Here is a 17401-nt window from a genome sequence, read left to right on the forward strand (position 1 = left end):
CTGGGTCAAATGGGACCTCTAGTCCTAGTTCTTTCAGGTGTCTCCATATTGATTTCCACAGTGGTCACACCAGTCTACACTCCCACCAGCAATAGAGAAGGGTTCCTTTCTCCCCACAACCCTGCCAGCATTTGTTATTGATTGATTTCTTGATAGCAGCCATTCTTTCTGGAGTTAGGTGGAATCTCAGTGTTGTTTTCATCTGCATCTCTCGAATGACCAGTGATGTTGAACATTTTTTCATGTATTTGCTTGCTGCTTTTACTTCTTGTCTGAGAAATGTCTGTTCATTTCAGATGCCCATTTTTGAATTGGGTCTTTGAATTTGGGGGGTCTGATTTTTTTCAATTCTTCATATATTCTAAATAGCAGTCCTTTGTCTGAAGTACAGATGCTAAAAACTTTTTCCCATATTGTAGGTTTTCTGTTAGCTCTGTTAGTGGTTTCTTTTGCAGTGCAGAAGCTTTTTAATAGGATGAGATCCCAGTTGTTGATTCTTTCTGCTAGTTCCCATGCTATGAAGGTTTTGTTCATGAAGTCTTTTCCTATGCCAATGTCTTCAAGAGTTCTACCTAACTTATCTTCCAGCAAGTTTAGTGTTACTGTTTTAATATTTAGATCTTTAATCCACTTCGATCTTAGTGTAGTGCATGGTGATAGGTATGGGTCTAGTTTTAAACTTTGGCAGGTTGAAATCCAGTTTTTCCAACACCGTTTATTAAAGAGGCTATTTTTCCTCCAATGAGGGTCGTTGGCTCCTTTGTCAAAGATGAGGTGGCTGAGTATGTCTGAAGTTGTTTCTGCATCTTCTAATCTATTCCACTGATCCATGGGTCTGTTTCTTTACCAGTACCATGCTGTTTTTAATCACAGTAGCTTTGTAGTATAGCTTCAAGTTGAGCATTGTGATACCCCCCTGCCATGTCTCTGTTGCCCAGAATTACTTTTGCTATTCCAAGTCTCTTTTGGTTCCAAATGAATTTTTGGATTGTTTTCTCTAGTTCTGTGAAGTATATTGTTGAAATTTCAATCGGTATTGCATTAAATCTATATAGTAGTTTTGGAAATATGGCCATTTTCACTATATTGGTTCTTCCTACCCAGGAGCAACGGGTGTCTTTCCATTTTCTTATATCCTCCTTGATCTCTTTTTTCAGGGTGCTGTATGTTTCAGTGTACAGGTCTTTTGCTTCCTTTGTTAGATTGATTCCTAGATATTTCATTTTTTTTACAATAGTAAAAGGAATTGATTCCCTAATTTCTCTCTCAGTGAGTCTGTTATTTGCGTATAAGAAGGCTACTGTTTTTTGAGTGTTGACCTTATATCCAGCTACTCTACTGAATCTGTCAATTAAGTCTAGAAGTCTTTTGGTAGAGTTTTTTGGGTCTTCTATGTAAAGTATCATATCATCAGCACATAATGACAGTTTCATTTCTTCCTTTCCTATCTTTATTCCTGTTATTTCTTTCTCTTTTCTAATTGCTGTGGTTAATGTTTCCAGAACTATATTGAACAGGAGTGGTGATAGTGGGCATCCTTGTCTTGTTCCTGATTTTAGCATGAAAGTTTTCAGTTTTTGACCATTTAGCATGATGTTGGCTGTCAGTTTTTCATGGATAGTCTTAATCAGGTTGAGATAAAGACCTTCTATTACAATTTTCTGTAGCGTTTTTATCATAAATGAGTATTAGATTTTGTCAAATGGCTTTTCTGCATCTATTGAGATGATCACATGGTTTTTGTCCTTGACTCTGTTAATATGGTGTATTACATTTATTGATTTACTGATGTCGAACCATCCTTGCATCTCTGGGATAAATCCAACTTGGTCAGGGTGTATGATCTTCTTGATGACCCTCTGTATTCTGTTTGCCTGTATCTTGTTGAGGATTTTTGCATCTATGTTCATTAGGGAGATTGGCCTGTAGTACTCTTTTTGGGCTGGGTCTTTCCCTGCTTTTGGAATCAAAGTAACACTTGCTTCCAGGAATGAATTTGGAAGTATTGATTCCCTTTCAATTTCCTTGGTGAGTTTAAAGAGTAATGGTGATAGTTCTTCTTTAATGTCTTGTAAAATTCGGCAGTGAAGCCATCAGGACCTGGGCTTTTCTTTGTTGGTAAATATTTTATTACATTTTCAATTTCTCTCATTGTAATTGGGATGTTTAGAATTTCTATATCTTCTTCATTTATCTTTGGCTATTCATATGTATCTAGGAAGCTGTCCATTTCTTCTGTGTTTTCCGTTTTGTTAGAGTACTGGTTCTCAAAGTAGGTATTGATGATCCTCTGGATTTCTATTTGGTCTGTTGTGACTTCCCCTTTTTCGTTCTTGATTGCATGGATTTGAGACTTTTCTTTCCCTTTTTTGTTAAGGTTGACTAAAGGTTTATCAATTTTATTTATTCTTTCAAAAAACCAACTCTTTGATTCATTAATTTTTTGTATCATTCTCATAGTCTCCATTGCATTGATTTCCACTCTGATCTTTATAATTTCCTCTCTTTTGCAAGCTTTTGGTTTGTTATTCTCTTCTTTTTCTAGGAGTTTGAGGTTGTGCATTAGATTATTTATCTGAGTTTTCTCTGTTTTCCTAATATGAGCATTCACTGCTATGAAGTTCTCATGTAGAACTGCTTTCATTGTGTCCCATAGATTCCTGTATGTTGTACTGGCATTTTCATTTACTGGTAGAAACTGTCTAATTTCTTCTTTAATTTCCTCTGTGACCTATTGGTTGTTCAGGAGGGTGTTATTCAATTTCCAGGTGTTGGTGGGAGTTTTGGAGTTTCTCACATTATTGATCTCCAATTTTATTGCACTATGGTCTGATAATATACAGGGGGTAATTTCAATTCTTTTATATTGACTTAGACATGTCCTATGAGCTAGCATGTGGTCTATTTTGGGGAATGACCCATGTCTAGCTGAAAAGAACGTGTATTCTGATTTTGTGGGGTGGAACACTCTGTAAATATCAATTAAGTCCATTTGTTCAATAGCTTGGTTCAGTTCTTGAATTTCGCTGTTAATTTTTTGTCTAGATGATCTGTCTATTTGTGATAGTGGGGTATTGAGGTCTCCCACTACAATAGTATTAGTGCTAACTTGGTTTTTCATGTCCATTAATATTTGTTTTCTATAGTTGGGGGCATTCATATTTGGTGCATATATATTTATAATTGTCATCTCTTCCTCTTGGATTGTTCCCTTCACAAGGATGTAGTGACCATCTTTGTGTCTCTTAATTAGTTTTGGTTTGAAATCTACTTTGTCTGCAAATAAGATTGCTACCCCACTTTTTTCTGGGCTCCTGTCACGTGGAGAGCTGTTTTCCATCCTTTTACTTTCAGTTTATGAATTTCTTTTTGAGGTATGTGTGTTTTCTGTATATAGCATATTGTTGGATTTTGCTTCTTAAAACATTCTGTCAGTCTACTTCTTTTGATTGGTGAATTGAGGCCATTAATATTGATAGATATAATTGATAGATATTGACTCATCCTTGTCATGATGTTTTACTGTTGTTGGCTCTTATTTCTTTTTCCCCCTTTTCCTTTAGTTTCTTGCCTTGCCTGGTGGCTTCCCTCTGTTGAGCCTCATGGAGTTGTGACCTTCATTGTCTTTTTCTAGGATATTGCTTAGAATTGTTTGGTGTGGTGGTTTGGTGTTCATGAAATTTCTCATTTGTTCCTTGTCATGGAAGCATCTAATTTTCCCATTGATTTTGAAAGATAATTTTGGAGGATACAATAGTCTAGGTTGGAAATTATTTTCTTTTAGGGCTTGAAACACTTGACTCCAGGCTCTCCTTGAGTTGAGGGTTTGTGTTGAGAAGTTTGCCATGATTCTGATGGGCTTTCCTTTATAGGTGACTTGTTTCTTTTCTCTAACTGCCTGTAGGATTTTGTTCTTCTGTTGGGTTTCTGGGATCTTGACTAGTATATGTCTAGGTGTAGATTTTTTTTGATCGTGGCTAGGTGGAGTTCTATATGCCTCACTTATCTGTATGTTCAATTCTCCACCTCTGTCTGGGAAGTTCTCTACCATTACTTCTGTGAACAGTTTTTTTATGTCAATTGTACTTTCTCCTGTTTTTTTTTTTGGACTCTTATCAGTCTTATGTTATTCTTCTTTGCATCATCTAGCAGCTGCTGAATTGATTTCTCATGGTCTCTTACTATTTTTAAGAAATCTCTGTTTTCATGATCCTTTACCGCAATCCTGTGTTCTACATCTAATATTCTATCTTCCGATTCTCTTAATCTGCTCTGCATGCTTTCAATGGAGTTTTTAATCTCCTGAATATCTGTTTAAATCTGTTTCATGGATTCCATTTCTTTCTTATGTTGAGCAATCATGGTTTCCATTTCTCTCTTATGCTGGGCATTCATGGCTTCCAGCATGATTCTGAGCTCATCTTTTTTTTTATGTTTCTGTTCTAGAGCCTCTAATCATGTCTTTCACTCTGCTCACCATCTCTGTAGTTATCTGGGAGATTATTTCTGTTTTGAATTTTTCTAGCCCCTCACTCATCTGTTTTGTTACTTCCTGTGCTATCAGTTCAGCATGTCCAGGTGGTTGATTATCAGACTTTTCCACCTTATTTCCCCCAGATTTGCCTTTTGGGGGGTGGAAGTCTGAGTTTGTGATTTGCTTAAATGTCTTCTCATTTTTGATTTTGGTACTCTCCTTGCTTTAGTTCCTGTGTTGGTATTTTGAAGTTGCTTATTGTAAGTATTCTTGTTGATGTATTTAGAACCCTTGTGGAATGATTGTTTCTCAGGGGTGTCTTCCAGATATAGCTGGCCTTTAGGTTTTGAGTCTCTAATGGCTCTGAGGCTGTCTCATTTTCATTATACCAGGAAGGACAACTGATTTGATCAATCACAACACCTTACCCCAAGTGATACAATCAGCAACACCATAGCATCAAATACATCATTAAAGAATGACAATTTGTGGTATTTATTAATCTATCACCTTTAAAAATGAAGGGCCTCCTCCAAGGTATGTTTCTGCTGTCACAATAGACTATGTGGGCAGCAATGTGCAGTTATAAGTCAATGAGTCTCAGTAAGCTAGTCCCAGACCCGTGAGATTCAGGCAGATTTCTGGCTGCAAGTCCCAAGCTGAGCTCCCTGTCCTCCAGCAGGGTTGCACTCTGCAAGGTTCTATTGTGGGTTTCAGCTGCCTTTCCCCTGAAGAGAGTGCAGGTTTTGATGGGAGCTGATGATCCCTCCAACTTACCAAGCATGGTTTGCCTTTATTGCAGAGATTCTCTTCACTTTTCCAGTGGACTTGCTTTCATCATGGAGCCTGAGAGAGGTCCTCTCTCTGTTGTTCACTTCTGCAGCTCAGGACAATGGCTTTTATGTCCCCCTCTGCCTCTGCAGTGTGGAACCAAGTATCTGCACAGCCAGAAGGCCAGAGGTGGGGGGTGGGGGGCTGATGTTGGAGGTGCCCACTCAGCCAACCTGGGGCTGGTGGGTGTGCCCGGGTGGGTCCTCCTCACACTGTCTTGGTCGCAAGCCTGTCTTGGTCACAAGCTGGGGGAGCAAGCTTGAGGAAGCAGGTTCCAGTCAGGCTGCAACTGCTCGGCCCCACTCAGCCCCACTTGGCCCCACTTGGCCAAGCTGGGGCTGGTGGGCATGCCCGGGAGGGTCCTCCTCACCCTGTCTTGGTTGCAAGCCTGTCTTGGCCACAAGTTTGTCTTGGCCACAAGCTTGTCTTGGTCCCAAGCCTGTCTTATAAATGTAATTTTGATTTGTATTGACTTGTTTTGGATTTATTTTGTATTCTTGTGGCGTTTTTTTGAACTGGGTATATTTATCTCTGTATGTTATGTATGTATTTACAAAGATGCTTCAAATTATTTTGAGAATAAGAAAAATGGAAAAGGAAGATGAGAAGAAGAGGAAAAAAGAGATTTTTTTATACATTAATTATAATTGGAATGACTGTATGTGTAAATGTACTGACCAACCCAGGACATTTTTGAGAGTGGAAAGGGGAATTTATCATACAGCAATCTCTATGTATTCATGAGGGATGGGCTCTGGGACCCCCTGTGTATTCCAAAACCTACAGATGCTCAAGTCCTTTATATAAATTGATGTGATGGTATTTGTTTACAATCTCTGCACATCCTCCTATACACTTAAATCATCTCTAAATCACTAAATACCTACTATGCATGCTGGAAATACTATGTAAATAGTTGTATACCGTATTGCTTATAAAGTAATGACCCCAAAAGACTATTTTTTTGATAAAGATAATTTAAAAAGTACTGTTTTATATGCAGTTGCTTAAATCCAAAGATGCAGAAATCCAAGGGTACAGAGGGATGAGTATAATTTCATCAGGATGAGAGAGTTGTCTAGGACAAAATAGACTGTCACCTAAACTTTGTGATTTGGAAAGATAAAGAACAGTGTGAATAAAAAAATAATGACCAGTCATGAAATACTTCCTTCTTTGGTCCAGCCTTGCTGTGGGAATGAGGAAGTGAACATAGCCCTTCTGCTTTCTGGCCCACACTCCTTCTAGGCATTACTACCCTCCTTCCTGTTCCACCCTTTGACCATATGGAATATTTTTGTCTGGAGTACAGAGGTACAAAAGTATAAACACACAGAATACAATTTTTTTCTGTATCATAATCCACTAAATTGTCATATCAATTTGTGCAATTAAAGTAAAAGATGGACAATTCTCAATATACTTCAGCTTTTCTCAGAACTCTCTTTGTGTCAAAGAACACAGAGTAGATGTGTACTGAAAAACTAAGTAGGTAAAAGCAAAATGTAACAAAAAGCTGACATAATAATGTTTCAAGATATCATCCTATCACAAATGCAAAGCCTTTGCAGAATAAGTCTGTTCCTGCCTACCTAGTATCTTTACCTGAAAGTCTCTCATCAATAGTGATTGGCTACCCCCACAAAAGTGAACCTGGTCAGCTCTCTTATTCCTGACGGTGTCTCCTTCTCAGTGTCTTGACCCCAGAAGGTTCTTCTGTGTGTAGGACCTTGTACTAGATACCTGGCCAGACAGCTTCTCAGAGAACTGGGTAATCTTTCACAGCTGCACAAACAGAATCTGACATTGAGATTGCTTCCTTCAGGTTCCCATCACACTTATTACACTGGATTAAAAGTGTTGCACATCTCCCTAACTAGGCTCTTGGCTTTGTTTCTTACTCTCATTTTTCTTCTGGCTTAATTCTTTTTCCTCAAAAAATACAGTGTTAATTTGTTTTATTCCTGCAGAAACAATGGATGTGTGTTCTATTAATTGAGGTCTGTTTAAAAACTAAAATGCCCTTCCTCACTCCAATCCCAACTTCTTAAAATACCAATTATAATTTGATAAATATCTCTACAAAAATATTTTTCTGAATCAATACCAATATTAAAAATGACATATATCAATATATTCTCATTTATGAAGTCAATTCATTCTATAGCTGAATATCCCACAATATGGCTTTCTCATAATGTTTTCAAATATCTTACAGGAAATATATATAGACGTATCTGTCCACTACTTGACTGCCTACTCAACTACTTATTTCAGTAATTTTAATTGCTCTTTATAGTATTATAAGGAACAACATTTCACATTTTTACTTCTAAAATATCTTTCCTAGTGTGACACTCAATTTTACTAGAGAAGTTTGAAATATTTTCTTACACTAAATGTAAAAAAGGCCTCATATGAATTCTTGTAGTGGATGAGTATGTTCAGACATTTCTATTGTAGAAGGATTTGATTAAAATAATGTTATTTGTGGCTGAATTATAGTAGCATCTTTCCGTATTGTGGTGGTCCTAAAACATAAACAAAAATTATTTGACTCTTCTCACTTAGAGGTGGGACTTTGCAACCTTTCCTTTGACGCTGGGCAAGCTTATGATGGGTTCCACCAGTTGAAATTCCTCTGTGAAAATGACATCATTCAGTTTGCCCGTGGTCCTCCCAGAGTGCTTGCTCTAGGGTAAGCCAGGCACCAAGTATGAAGACTGCCTACTCCACCACATTCAAGTAAGAGGACATTATACAAAGTTATAATATGACAAGAGACCAAGTATGTTGTAGGAAAAAGAAACATTAAAACAAAGGTGAAAACAACTGGATATGTTAATAATGTTGATGTTGAACTATAGGTCATATTTTTCATCTTTTAATATTACATTGGACTTACCAAAACACTTCTTTCAGAACATGTATTATCATTATTATCAAAATGAAATAAGCTAATAAACAAAAAAAGTTATATTATTCTAGATAAATTTCAAACTTAATATTAAATTTTTTATTTTAAAATACTTCCTCTGATTTTCTTTAAATATTTAGTTATTAACTAAAAAGAGGACAAAATTTACTATCCTGGAAATAAACTAAGTTTATTATTTTTACCAAAAAGATAGGAAGAGATTAAAATTATTGAAATATTAATTTCTTCATAGGCCTGTTGGCCAAATAAAATATTTTAGATGAATGAAGGATTGTTGACTTCTAAACAGTATAAAAAGTAAGGTGGGTTATAGCATATCATAATTAAAATATGGTGAAATAAGCAATAGCATACAAATTAATCAAGATATGCAAGGATTAGATGTCCACTCTATAAATTACCATGCTTTATCTCTTAAAAATTATTTACTGTTGTAAACTTACATGTATTTACTTACAAATGTACACAAATATAAACCTGTTTTTCTTAATGTAATTATAATATTCTAATTATAGTTATAATCCAATTATAATGTTCATCATATTTTTCTTTAGAAATAATTCATTTTATATTATGACATGAACAATACTAATGCAATACTATTACTAAATAGTATTTTAAAATTATGACTATTGAAATTATACATACAAGGCAGCAAAAAATGATATACCACATTAGATATTTTGTAGTAAAATGTTTGGCAATGTTAAGGCATAGATCTGAAACCGGAGTCTAAGACTAATTTAAGGAAATAAAATAATTGTTTGCACTTTGTCCTCCAAACATAATAAAAGGGGGAAAGTCCTGGGTAAAAATTATTCTTTTGCTCCTTAGCTATTGTTTTTTCTGTTGGTCCTATGTTATTATTATAGTGCTCATTATAGCTTCAAGCATTAGAAAAGCTAGAAATAAACTTATGAAGTAATTTATAAACTATAAATTTCTCAAATTCATGCAGTATGCTAATGTAGAGGAATAAGTAGGATCCTAAGAGTCTACAATCGCAATAAGACTTTGCTGACTGAATAACTGATTAAAATTAATAATTTGACAAATGAGTACACAATATGTGACTATCATTACCTTAGACCTATGACAGATGTAAATATAGTATTCAAATTCCATTCCCATAACTAAAACCTTCTTACTAGAAGGACAATGTTCTAATTACAACCATATATTTTGTCTATTCTGTTCCTAATTTGTCTTGACTTTTATGATGCTTGCTTACATTAATTTCCATAGAAATTGCATGACTGCACATCCTTGCATGTAGTACTGACCATGCACATAGCCCACCTTTACCCCAATTGATTACCGATAAAAACCAGTGGATTGGACTGCCCAGCACCTTTGTCAGTTGCACAGATATTAGTCATCCTGGCACCCTGCTTTCTGTCTCTCTTAGTTCTGTCTTTTAGTCCTCAGATCTGCATTGCACACTGGTCAGGATACTGGAGCCTACTGTAGAGGTTTCTGGCAACATTTCAGGGTTCCCCAGTAAATGACAAGTATATTTGGCAATAGCAACTTGGAAACTGTTAAACGAAAAAGGTGTTATTGATTAGACTAGAAATAGTTGTTGGTGTAACAATTTTGTGGAACATACCTCAGTGAAGTAGAACTGCCTGCTGGAGGGAACAGACCTCAGGAACTTGGTGAAGGACTGACCCTCAGGAATGCAGTGCTCACTGCACAGAATATGACATTTATTTGGATTGTACATAAAGACTCATTTCAAAACCTTGGTTTTCTCAGCAGACTATGAACTAAAGCAGAGTGCCTTGAAGTGGTGGAAGACATAGAGAAAGTGGATCTAGAACATTGCATCACCAATCGAACTCAAAAGAGAGCTTGGGAGGGGAAGGTGTGATAGGAGCTTCTGGAAGAGAGGCCCTCCTTGGGGGTGGCTCACACCTTTGCCTGTTCACAGTCAAGGCGGAACACAGTGTAAAAGCCAATCCAGGCTTAAAATAATTTAAATTTTGTCACATTAATTGATACAAAATTTGGGTTAAATCCCTGTGAGGTAGCAATTGAAAATAACGAGGCTGAAACATTAACTCGGGAACGATGATCAAAAAGCGTGGGGATCCAAGAGAACCAACAGCCAAAATAGCATCCTCCTAGAGTAGCTTGGGAAGAGGATGAGTGATACTCGGCCCAAAATGGAAGTGTGTCCTTATTGTAAAAAGTCATTTAAAAAATTAAAATCCTACTTGCCATACTGTAAAATGATAGGACCAACCATACCTACTGATCAAAAAATCTCTCAGTCAAAGCCATCTAGCCATCCACATGCTAAAAAAGTAAAGGAGCTGATCAGAGACTTAACTGAAACCAAAGGGAAAGAGTTTAAGACAAAAATGAGGAAAGAAATGCCAAATTGAGATGGGACAAACTAGGACAAACAATTGCTTCCTGTTCACAACTAGATGTTAGCTTAGAAAGAGCAAGTACTACAAAGGCAGATAAAGACATCAAGGACCAAAATCAGCTCACCTTCAAAATGTTAAAACACACTGAACCAGTTGCTTTCCAAGGAGAAACTAAAGCTCAGTTTTATGCATCAAATGACAATTCTAAAAGAGAACTTGCCAAAGATGTGCCTGCATCAGAGGAAAGTAAGTGTAATCCTTCGGAAACAGAATCATTGTTATTGGCTGGCTCAATGGAACCTTCTCTGTTGAATCAGTGTAGAAAATATTCCTCACTTGTACCTAATGATGTACAAGCCACATCTGCAAATTTGAAACTGGACACAGTTGACCTCCAAAGACAGGGGCTTACTAGTGCTTACCATCAGTCTCCAAGGAATCTTACTGCTAAGCTTCAAAAATTAACAGTAGTATTGAGCAAGGAGAGAGATTCCAGAGGCAGAGGTCACCTCCCAGGAGTCTTCACTGTCATTGAAGACACTAAGGCTCAGAAAAAGAACTCAGAATCATTCATGTTAGGCCTTCACATTACCCCTTTAGCTAAAATCCAAGTTGAGAATGAAGGAAAAAGACTTGGAGTTGGAGTAGAGGCTTGTGAGAGCAAAGGAAATGCAGAGAAAGGTATATTTGCAACAGAGATGCAGAAGTGGGATTCTGTGAGGGGTGGCTCTAAGAACTGCAGCTCTGGTGATTCAGCCACAGAAGAGAAATCAAGAGATGAAGGTCCACTTTTAAACGTGTTCACTCCACATGAGGCAGCTTACAGTGAGTTTCTTCCAGTATCTCAGTCAAATAATCAAAGTCCTCCCTCTCTGGCTGTGGAATCTCTTCAAGAAGAGAAAGCACAATTCTGCAGTCATAATCAAGTCCCTGATGTGAAGTTATTAGGGGAAAGTAAGAAACAAGCATCTCTGGAGTCCAAATCTGGCTGTCAGCCCCAGGCTTTGCATACTAGGTGCCAGCAGTCTATGTATTCTGCCCAGCATCACCTTTCTCGAAGCACCTTCATTAATCATCTTGGTGCCACAGACAGAAAGATCCTTCCTAGCTCCTTTGGGCTGGAGTGGTTTCCAGAGCTTTATTCTGGTTATCTTGGACTAGGAGTGTTGGCGGGGAAGCCTCATTATTGGAACTCAATGGCCCAGAAGCCTCAGCTAACCGGTCCTCAGTGGGGTCGTCTCTCACAAGGCTGGTTCCAGCGCAGCACCACCCTGAAGAAGAGTGGAGTTGGTAGCATCACGATGCTCTTTACCGGATACTTCACCCTGTGCCATAGCTGGGGCTTCAGGCATCTGAGGCGGCAGCTTGAACTTCTGGGCAAGTCTTCCAGCAGTGTGCCTAGAAATTCAGCATGAGTCTCCCTGCCAGCAATCCAGGCCACCCTCCCATCATCACGAGGAAGAGTTCTGACATCTTCGTCCTCGACAAGACTGCTGCTAAAAGTTGGCAATATTCTAGGAGGCTGAGGCAGGAGCATCACAAGTTTGAGCCCAGACTGGTTAACTTAGCAAGACCCTGTCCCAAAATTTTCAGAATGGTTGAGGATGTAGGATGTGAAGGCCATGGGTTCAATCCTCAATATTGCAGAGAGAGAAACAAAGGAAGACAGCATGCCTTAGCCTCCAGCCAAAACTCACATGTGAATGGATAAACCCTATGCTGCCTAGTTTTGCTTATTCTTGAGTAATACTTGAAATACAGAGATTGTAAGGAAAGTGTTTTTCTAAACCTTAAAATATTCAGCTGTTAGGTGCCACAGTGCATACCTGTAATCCCAGCTGCTTGGAAAGCTGAGATGGAGTGATTACAAGTTCAAGGCCAGCTTGGGCAACTTAGTAAGGCCTTGTCTCAAGGTAACATTTTAGAAAGGGTGAGGATATAGGTCAGCGGTAGAGCACATGCTTGGTATGTATGAGATCTATGATTCCATCTCTACCAAAAAAAGAAAAAGAAAAATCATTTTGTTATATTATCCACAGATATTCTCTAATTTATGGAAAAGCTATACGTTGTTATCACTCTTCATAATAAAATTATTTTTTAAAAAAGAGCTTGGATTACAAAAATTAGTTGTCTCCAGTGAAAAGTACTTTCTCTTATAGTCTATAAAATTAGGGCAAAAAAATTAGGACAATTGGCTGCTGATGTCACAAGCATCTGCTTTCCCTCACTATACAAAAATTCTGCACATATCTACATGCACGCATCCATCTCTACAGCAGTTCTATCACCTGCCACTTATTAAGTATTTTCCTTTCTGTGATTCTAGTATTAAAAATGCTCCAAATTCCTGACCATGACTCATAGAGTATGACTTTTGACATTTTAAGTTTCATGTTTCAAAGACCAATGAGTGAATAAGAAGAAAATTAAAATTTTATATGAGAGATTCAAGTTTGATGATCATAATCTTTCAAGAATTCTCATAAACTAAGAAAAGAAAGCATATATAAAAATGGACAAAGTACATAAAGAAAAAAACACAAGGAAAACTATATTATCATTAAATACAAAAAGTTACTCTCATCAAGTGATTGGAGAACTATAAATTGAAGCAGCACTGAGACATCATTATTCATTCATTAGTTTATCAAGGGTTAATAAGAATTTCCTATTCAGTGTTGTTGTAAATGTGACAGAGAAATCTTATGTATTGCTCCTGGAAATATGTTTTTAATTCCATTTTCCATGTACAAATCAGTAGCATTAATTACATTTATGATGTTGTACCAATGTATTTCCAAAACTTTTTTGTTGCAGCAGACATATTAGCCATTAGACAACTCTCCATTTCCTCCTTCATCCAGCCTGTGGTAACTTCTACCCTATTTTCTGTCTCTATCAGTTTGCCTATAGTAGATATTTCATGCAAGTAGGCTCGTATAATATTTGTCCTTTTACATTTGACTTATTTCACTTAGAATAATGTTTTCAAAGTTCATTCACATTGTAACATTATAAGAGCTTCATTTTTATGGTTGAATAATATTCCATTAATGTATTATATACCACATTGTGTTTATCCATTCATCTGTTGGTGGGAACTTGCATTGTTTTCACCTTTGAATATTGTGTACAATGTTATGAAATTACTGGCGTACAAATATGCATAGGTCTCCCTATTTTCAGTTCTTTTGGGTGTACATCTATGAACAGAATATGGGGTCATGTGGCAATTCTGCAATTTGGCTTTTTTATTATTTGTATTTTATAGTACATGTATGTAGTACATGCAGTTTACAATCATCTTGAGGAGTAGTTACATGGTACATACGACAGCTTGATCTTTTTTTAAAATCTCCTTCCCTCCACTCTCCTTCAATTCCCCATCCCAATTTTCATTCTTGTTGATATTATTACACTTAACTCATGTTATAGCATATAATGTTTACATTCACTGAGATAAACACTGAACTCTTCTTTATTGCATCATTTTACATCCCTGACAGCAATGCATGGCGATCCAAAAATTTCATGTCATTACTGACAATCTATGCTTGCTGTTTTAAAAATATATTATTATGGCTATCTTATTAGGTACAAAAATGATTCTCATTATGCTTTTGTTTTCTTTTTAAATTAGTGGCTGTTTGCAATAAATAACAGTGATATTTGTTTGGGGGAGCTGATACTTGCATATAACACATCTTGATCATTTCAATCTCTTTACCCTTCTCCCTTTCCTCCCCACTCCCTGTAATCCTTTTCCCCATCTCCACACGTCTGCCTTCTTGTTTCCTACCATCTCTTCTTTATTTTATTCATTTATATCTCAAGTTTCTCCTATAGAGGAACCATGTAATATTTAACTTTCCATGTCTGACTCATTTTGCCTAATATTATGATCTCGAGTTCGAACCATCCACAGTATTGATTGGAACTTGACATGCTGTTCCTGTAAATGACACTATTTTCTCCTTTATGGTTGGATAATAACATCCTATTGTGTATATATAAGTATATATATACTACATATAAATATATTACATTTCTTTATGCATTTGTCTATTGAACAGGCATCTAGACTATTTCCAGAGCTTAGCTGTTATAAATAGTGCTACAATAAACATGGGTATGTATGTGTCTCTACAGTATGATGTAATTAATTCTTTTGGGAATACACTTAGGAGAGGTATAGCTGGGTTGAATGGAATTTCATTAAGGTTTTGATTGAGATTTTTTTTAGTGACTAAAGATGTTTTATATTTTTTCTTGCACTCATTGGCACTTTTCATGCACTGATTTCTCTCTCTTTTTTTGGAGCAATTTTTATGTAAAACCTTTGTCCACTTGTAAATTAGATTGTCTTTTTGTTGTTGAGTTGTGGGAATTCTTTATATTTCTGGATATTAAACTCACCATGTGTATTATTTCTAAATTTTTCCTCATTCTATAGATTGTCGTTTCACTTTCTTAATAATATCCTTTAGGGTACAAAGTTTTTAATTTTCATGAATTCCAATTTATCTCTTTTTTGGTTTTTATATTTTTGTATGTTATTTTGCATGTTTTTGTATTTTTGGAGGCATATTTTAAAAATCTATCAAATCTAAGTTTGCGAAGACTTATACCTACATTTTCTTCTAAGAGTTCAAATTTAGTTCTTATACCCAGGTTGCTGATCTATTTTGATTAATGTTTTGCATATGATATTTGGTTAAACCCCAGCCTTGTTTCTTTGCACATAGAAATCTAGTTGCCAGGCTAGCACCATTTGTTAAAGTGGCTTATTGAATGGACTTGGCTCCTTGTCAAAAATCAATTGACCATGGATGTATGGGTTTGTTTTTGCAGTTTTGATTTTATTCCACTAGCCTACATGACTATCTTTATGCCAGTATTATACTGCTTTGATTATTGTTGCTTCATACTGAAATCAGTACTTTCCTCAGTTCAGACTGCTATAACAAAGATAGCACAGACTAACTTAAACAATAGAAATTTATTTCTCAGAATTCTAGAGGCTGGGAAATTCAAGAGCAAGGTGGCAAACTGTTGGGCTCTGGAGAGCAGTCTCTTCCTGGACTATAGGTTGCCATCCTTGTTTGTATCCTCACGTGATGGACAGAGTGAGGTGTGGTCTCTTTTTCTGCTTATGAGGGTACTAATTCTGTTCTTAGGGCTCTACCCTCATGGCCTGATCTAAACCAAAATCCTCCCTACTTCTTCAAACTGTGCTATGGAGGGTTAGGGCTAAACACAAAAATTAGTGTATGTGTGGGGCAGTGCATAAAAATTCAATCCACAGCAATCAAAAAGTGTGAGTTTTTAAACTTTGTCTTTCCCTTTTAAGAATGTTTTCTCTTCAGAGCCCCTTGCAATTAATACAAATTTGAGGGCTTTTATATTTTTTGCAAAAAAGGGCTATTGAAATTTTGATAGGGAGTGTATTAAAACTGTACATCATTTGAATATTGATATCTCAAAATATTGCCTTCCTACCCATAAACCCATGTGTCTTTTCATTTATTTCAGTCTTATTTCTTTCAGCAATGTTTTGCAGTTTTCAGTGTAAAAGGTTAGATTTATTTCTAGGCATTTCAGTCTTTAAATGCTGCTGCTGAATTCCTGTATATTTTTTCTTGCATTGTGCTATATATTCTTCTATGTGCATTATATTCCTTTTATGTAGGTATTACAGGAGTACAAAACTCTTGAATATTGGCATTATTCAACATTGCTGAATATATTTCTTAGTATTAATATCTTGGTTGTAAAAATTTTTTGAATTGTCTATAAGAAGTTATTATATTACCTGCACAAAGAGAAATGTGTATTTTTCTCTTTCCAATTTGGATTCTTTCTCTTGCTAATTGTCCTGGGTAGAATTAACAGTATAATGTTCATTAGCACTGACAAAGGTAGACATCCTTGTCTTCATCCCGATCTTGAGGGGAAGGAAACCTTTCACTGTTTGTCCATTGAGTTTGATGTTAGCTGTAGGTTTGCCATAAATGCCCTTTCTTATATTTGTGATAGTAATAGGCAATAGTAATTAATATTGACTTTCAGAAGTTTATTTGGAAATATCAATATTAAAAATTTAAAAAATTGGAGTCCCTGTTTGTCCATGATTTACACAGAGACAAAAGGACCTTTCATGGAGCAAATTGTACAATATCTGTGTGACAGTGCTTGAGAGAAGGGACTATCAAAAGCTGATATCAACTCGACCACAAAGAGCAGAAATTTGACTAGATTATGATATATCTACATTGTGGAGTATCCCGTAGCTATTAAAGTAATGTTATATATGTATATGCAAACCTAGAGGAATGCACAGTATCTGTTTTAAGGTAGAAAAACATTTCACACAAGTTTATACAAGACCAATTTTTTAAAAACCAAAATTTGTGTGTGTGTGCCTTTTTATGAGTACTTATAAGTATGAAGAAGGATGCATACTATGTGGCTATAACTAATTACTTAGAATAGAGGTAGAAATCCTTTGATAATTTTTATTAGTTTTAGAAAATTTTCCTATATTATAGTACAAATAAAATCATATGATATAATTAATATTTCCCAGAAATTCATTGATGAATACTGTGGAAAAGCTGTATGGAATAAATGATAAATACTTCAAGAATAGCCAGAATGGGAGGAAGGAGTGAAGCAATTGGGTATGGTGGGGGACCCTGAGGATACTAAGTAAAGTAGAAACACTTTATGGAGTTCCTGGTTTAATAGATTGTGTTCTCTTTACAACGATTAATATCC

The 17401-nt window shown here is 36.2% G+C and overlaps 1 pseudogene; it reads left to right on the plus strand.

The window, feature by feature from the left end:
- The first annotated feature begins 10289 nt into the window (after positions 1-10289).
- On the plus strand, positions 10290-12036 carry LOC101715195 (mitochondrial nucleoid-associated protein 1 pseudogene; annotated as a pseudogene).
- The last annotated feature ends 5365 nt before the right edge of the window (positions 12037-17401 follow it).

This window comes from Heterocephalus glaber, unplaced genomic scaffold (assembly GCF_053883595.1).
Source record: "Heterocephalus glaber isolate CG9 unplaced genomic scaffold, H.glaber_assembly_v1.0 deba00000546, whole genome shotgun sequence".
In the NCBI taxonomy this organism is placed as follows: domain Eukaryota; kingdom Metazoa; phylum Chordata; class Mammalia; order Rodentia; family Bathyergidae; genus Heterocephalus; species Heterocephalus glaber.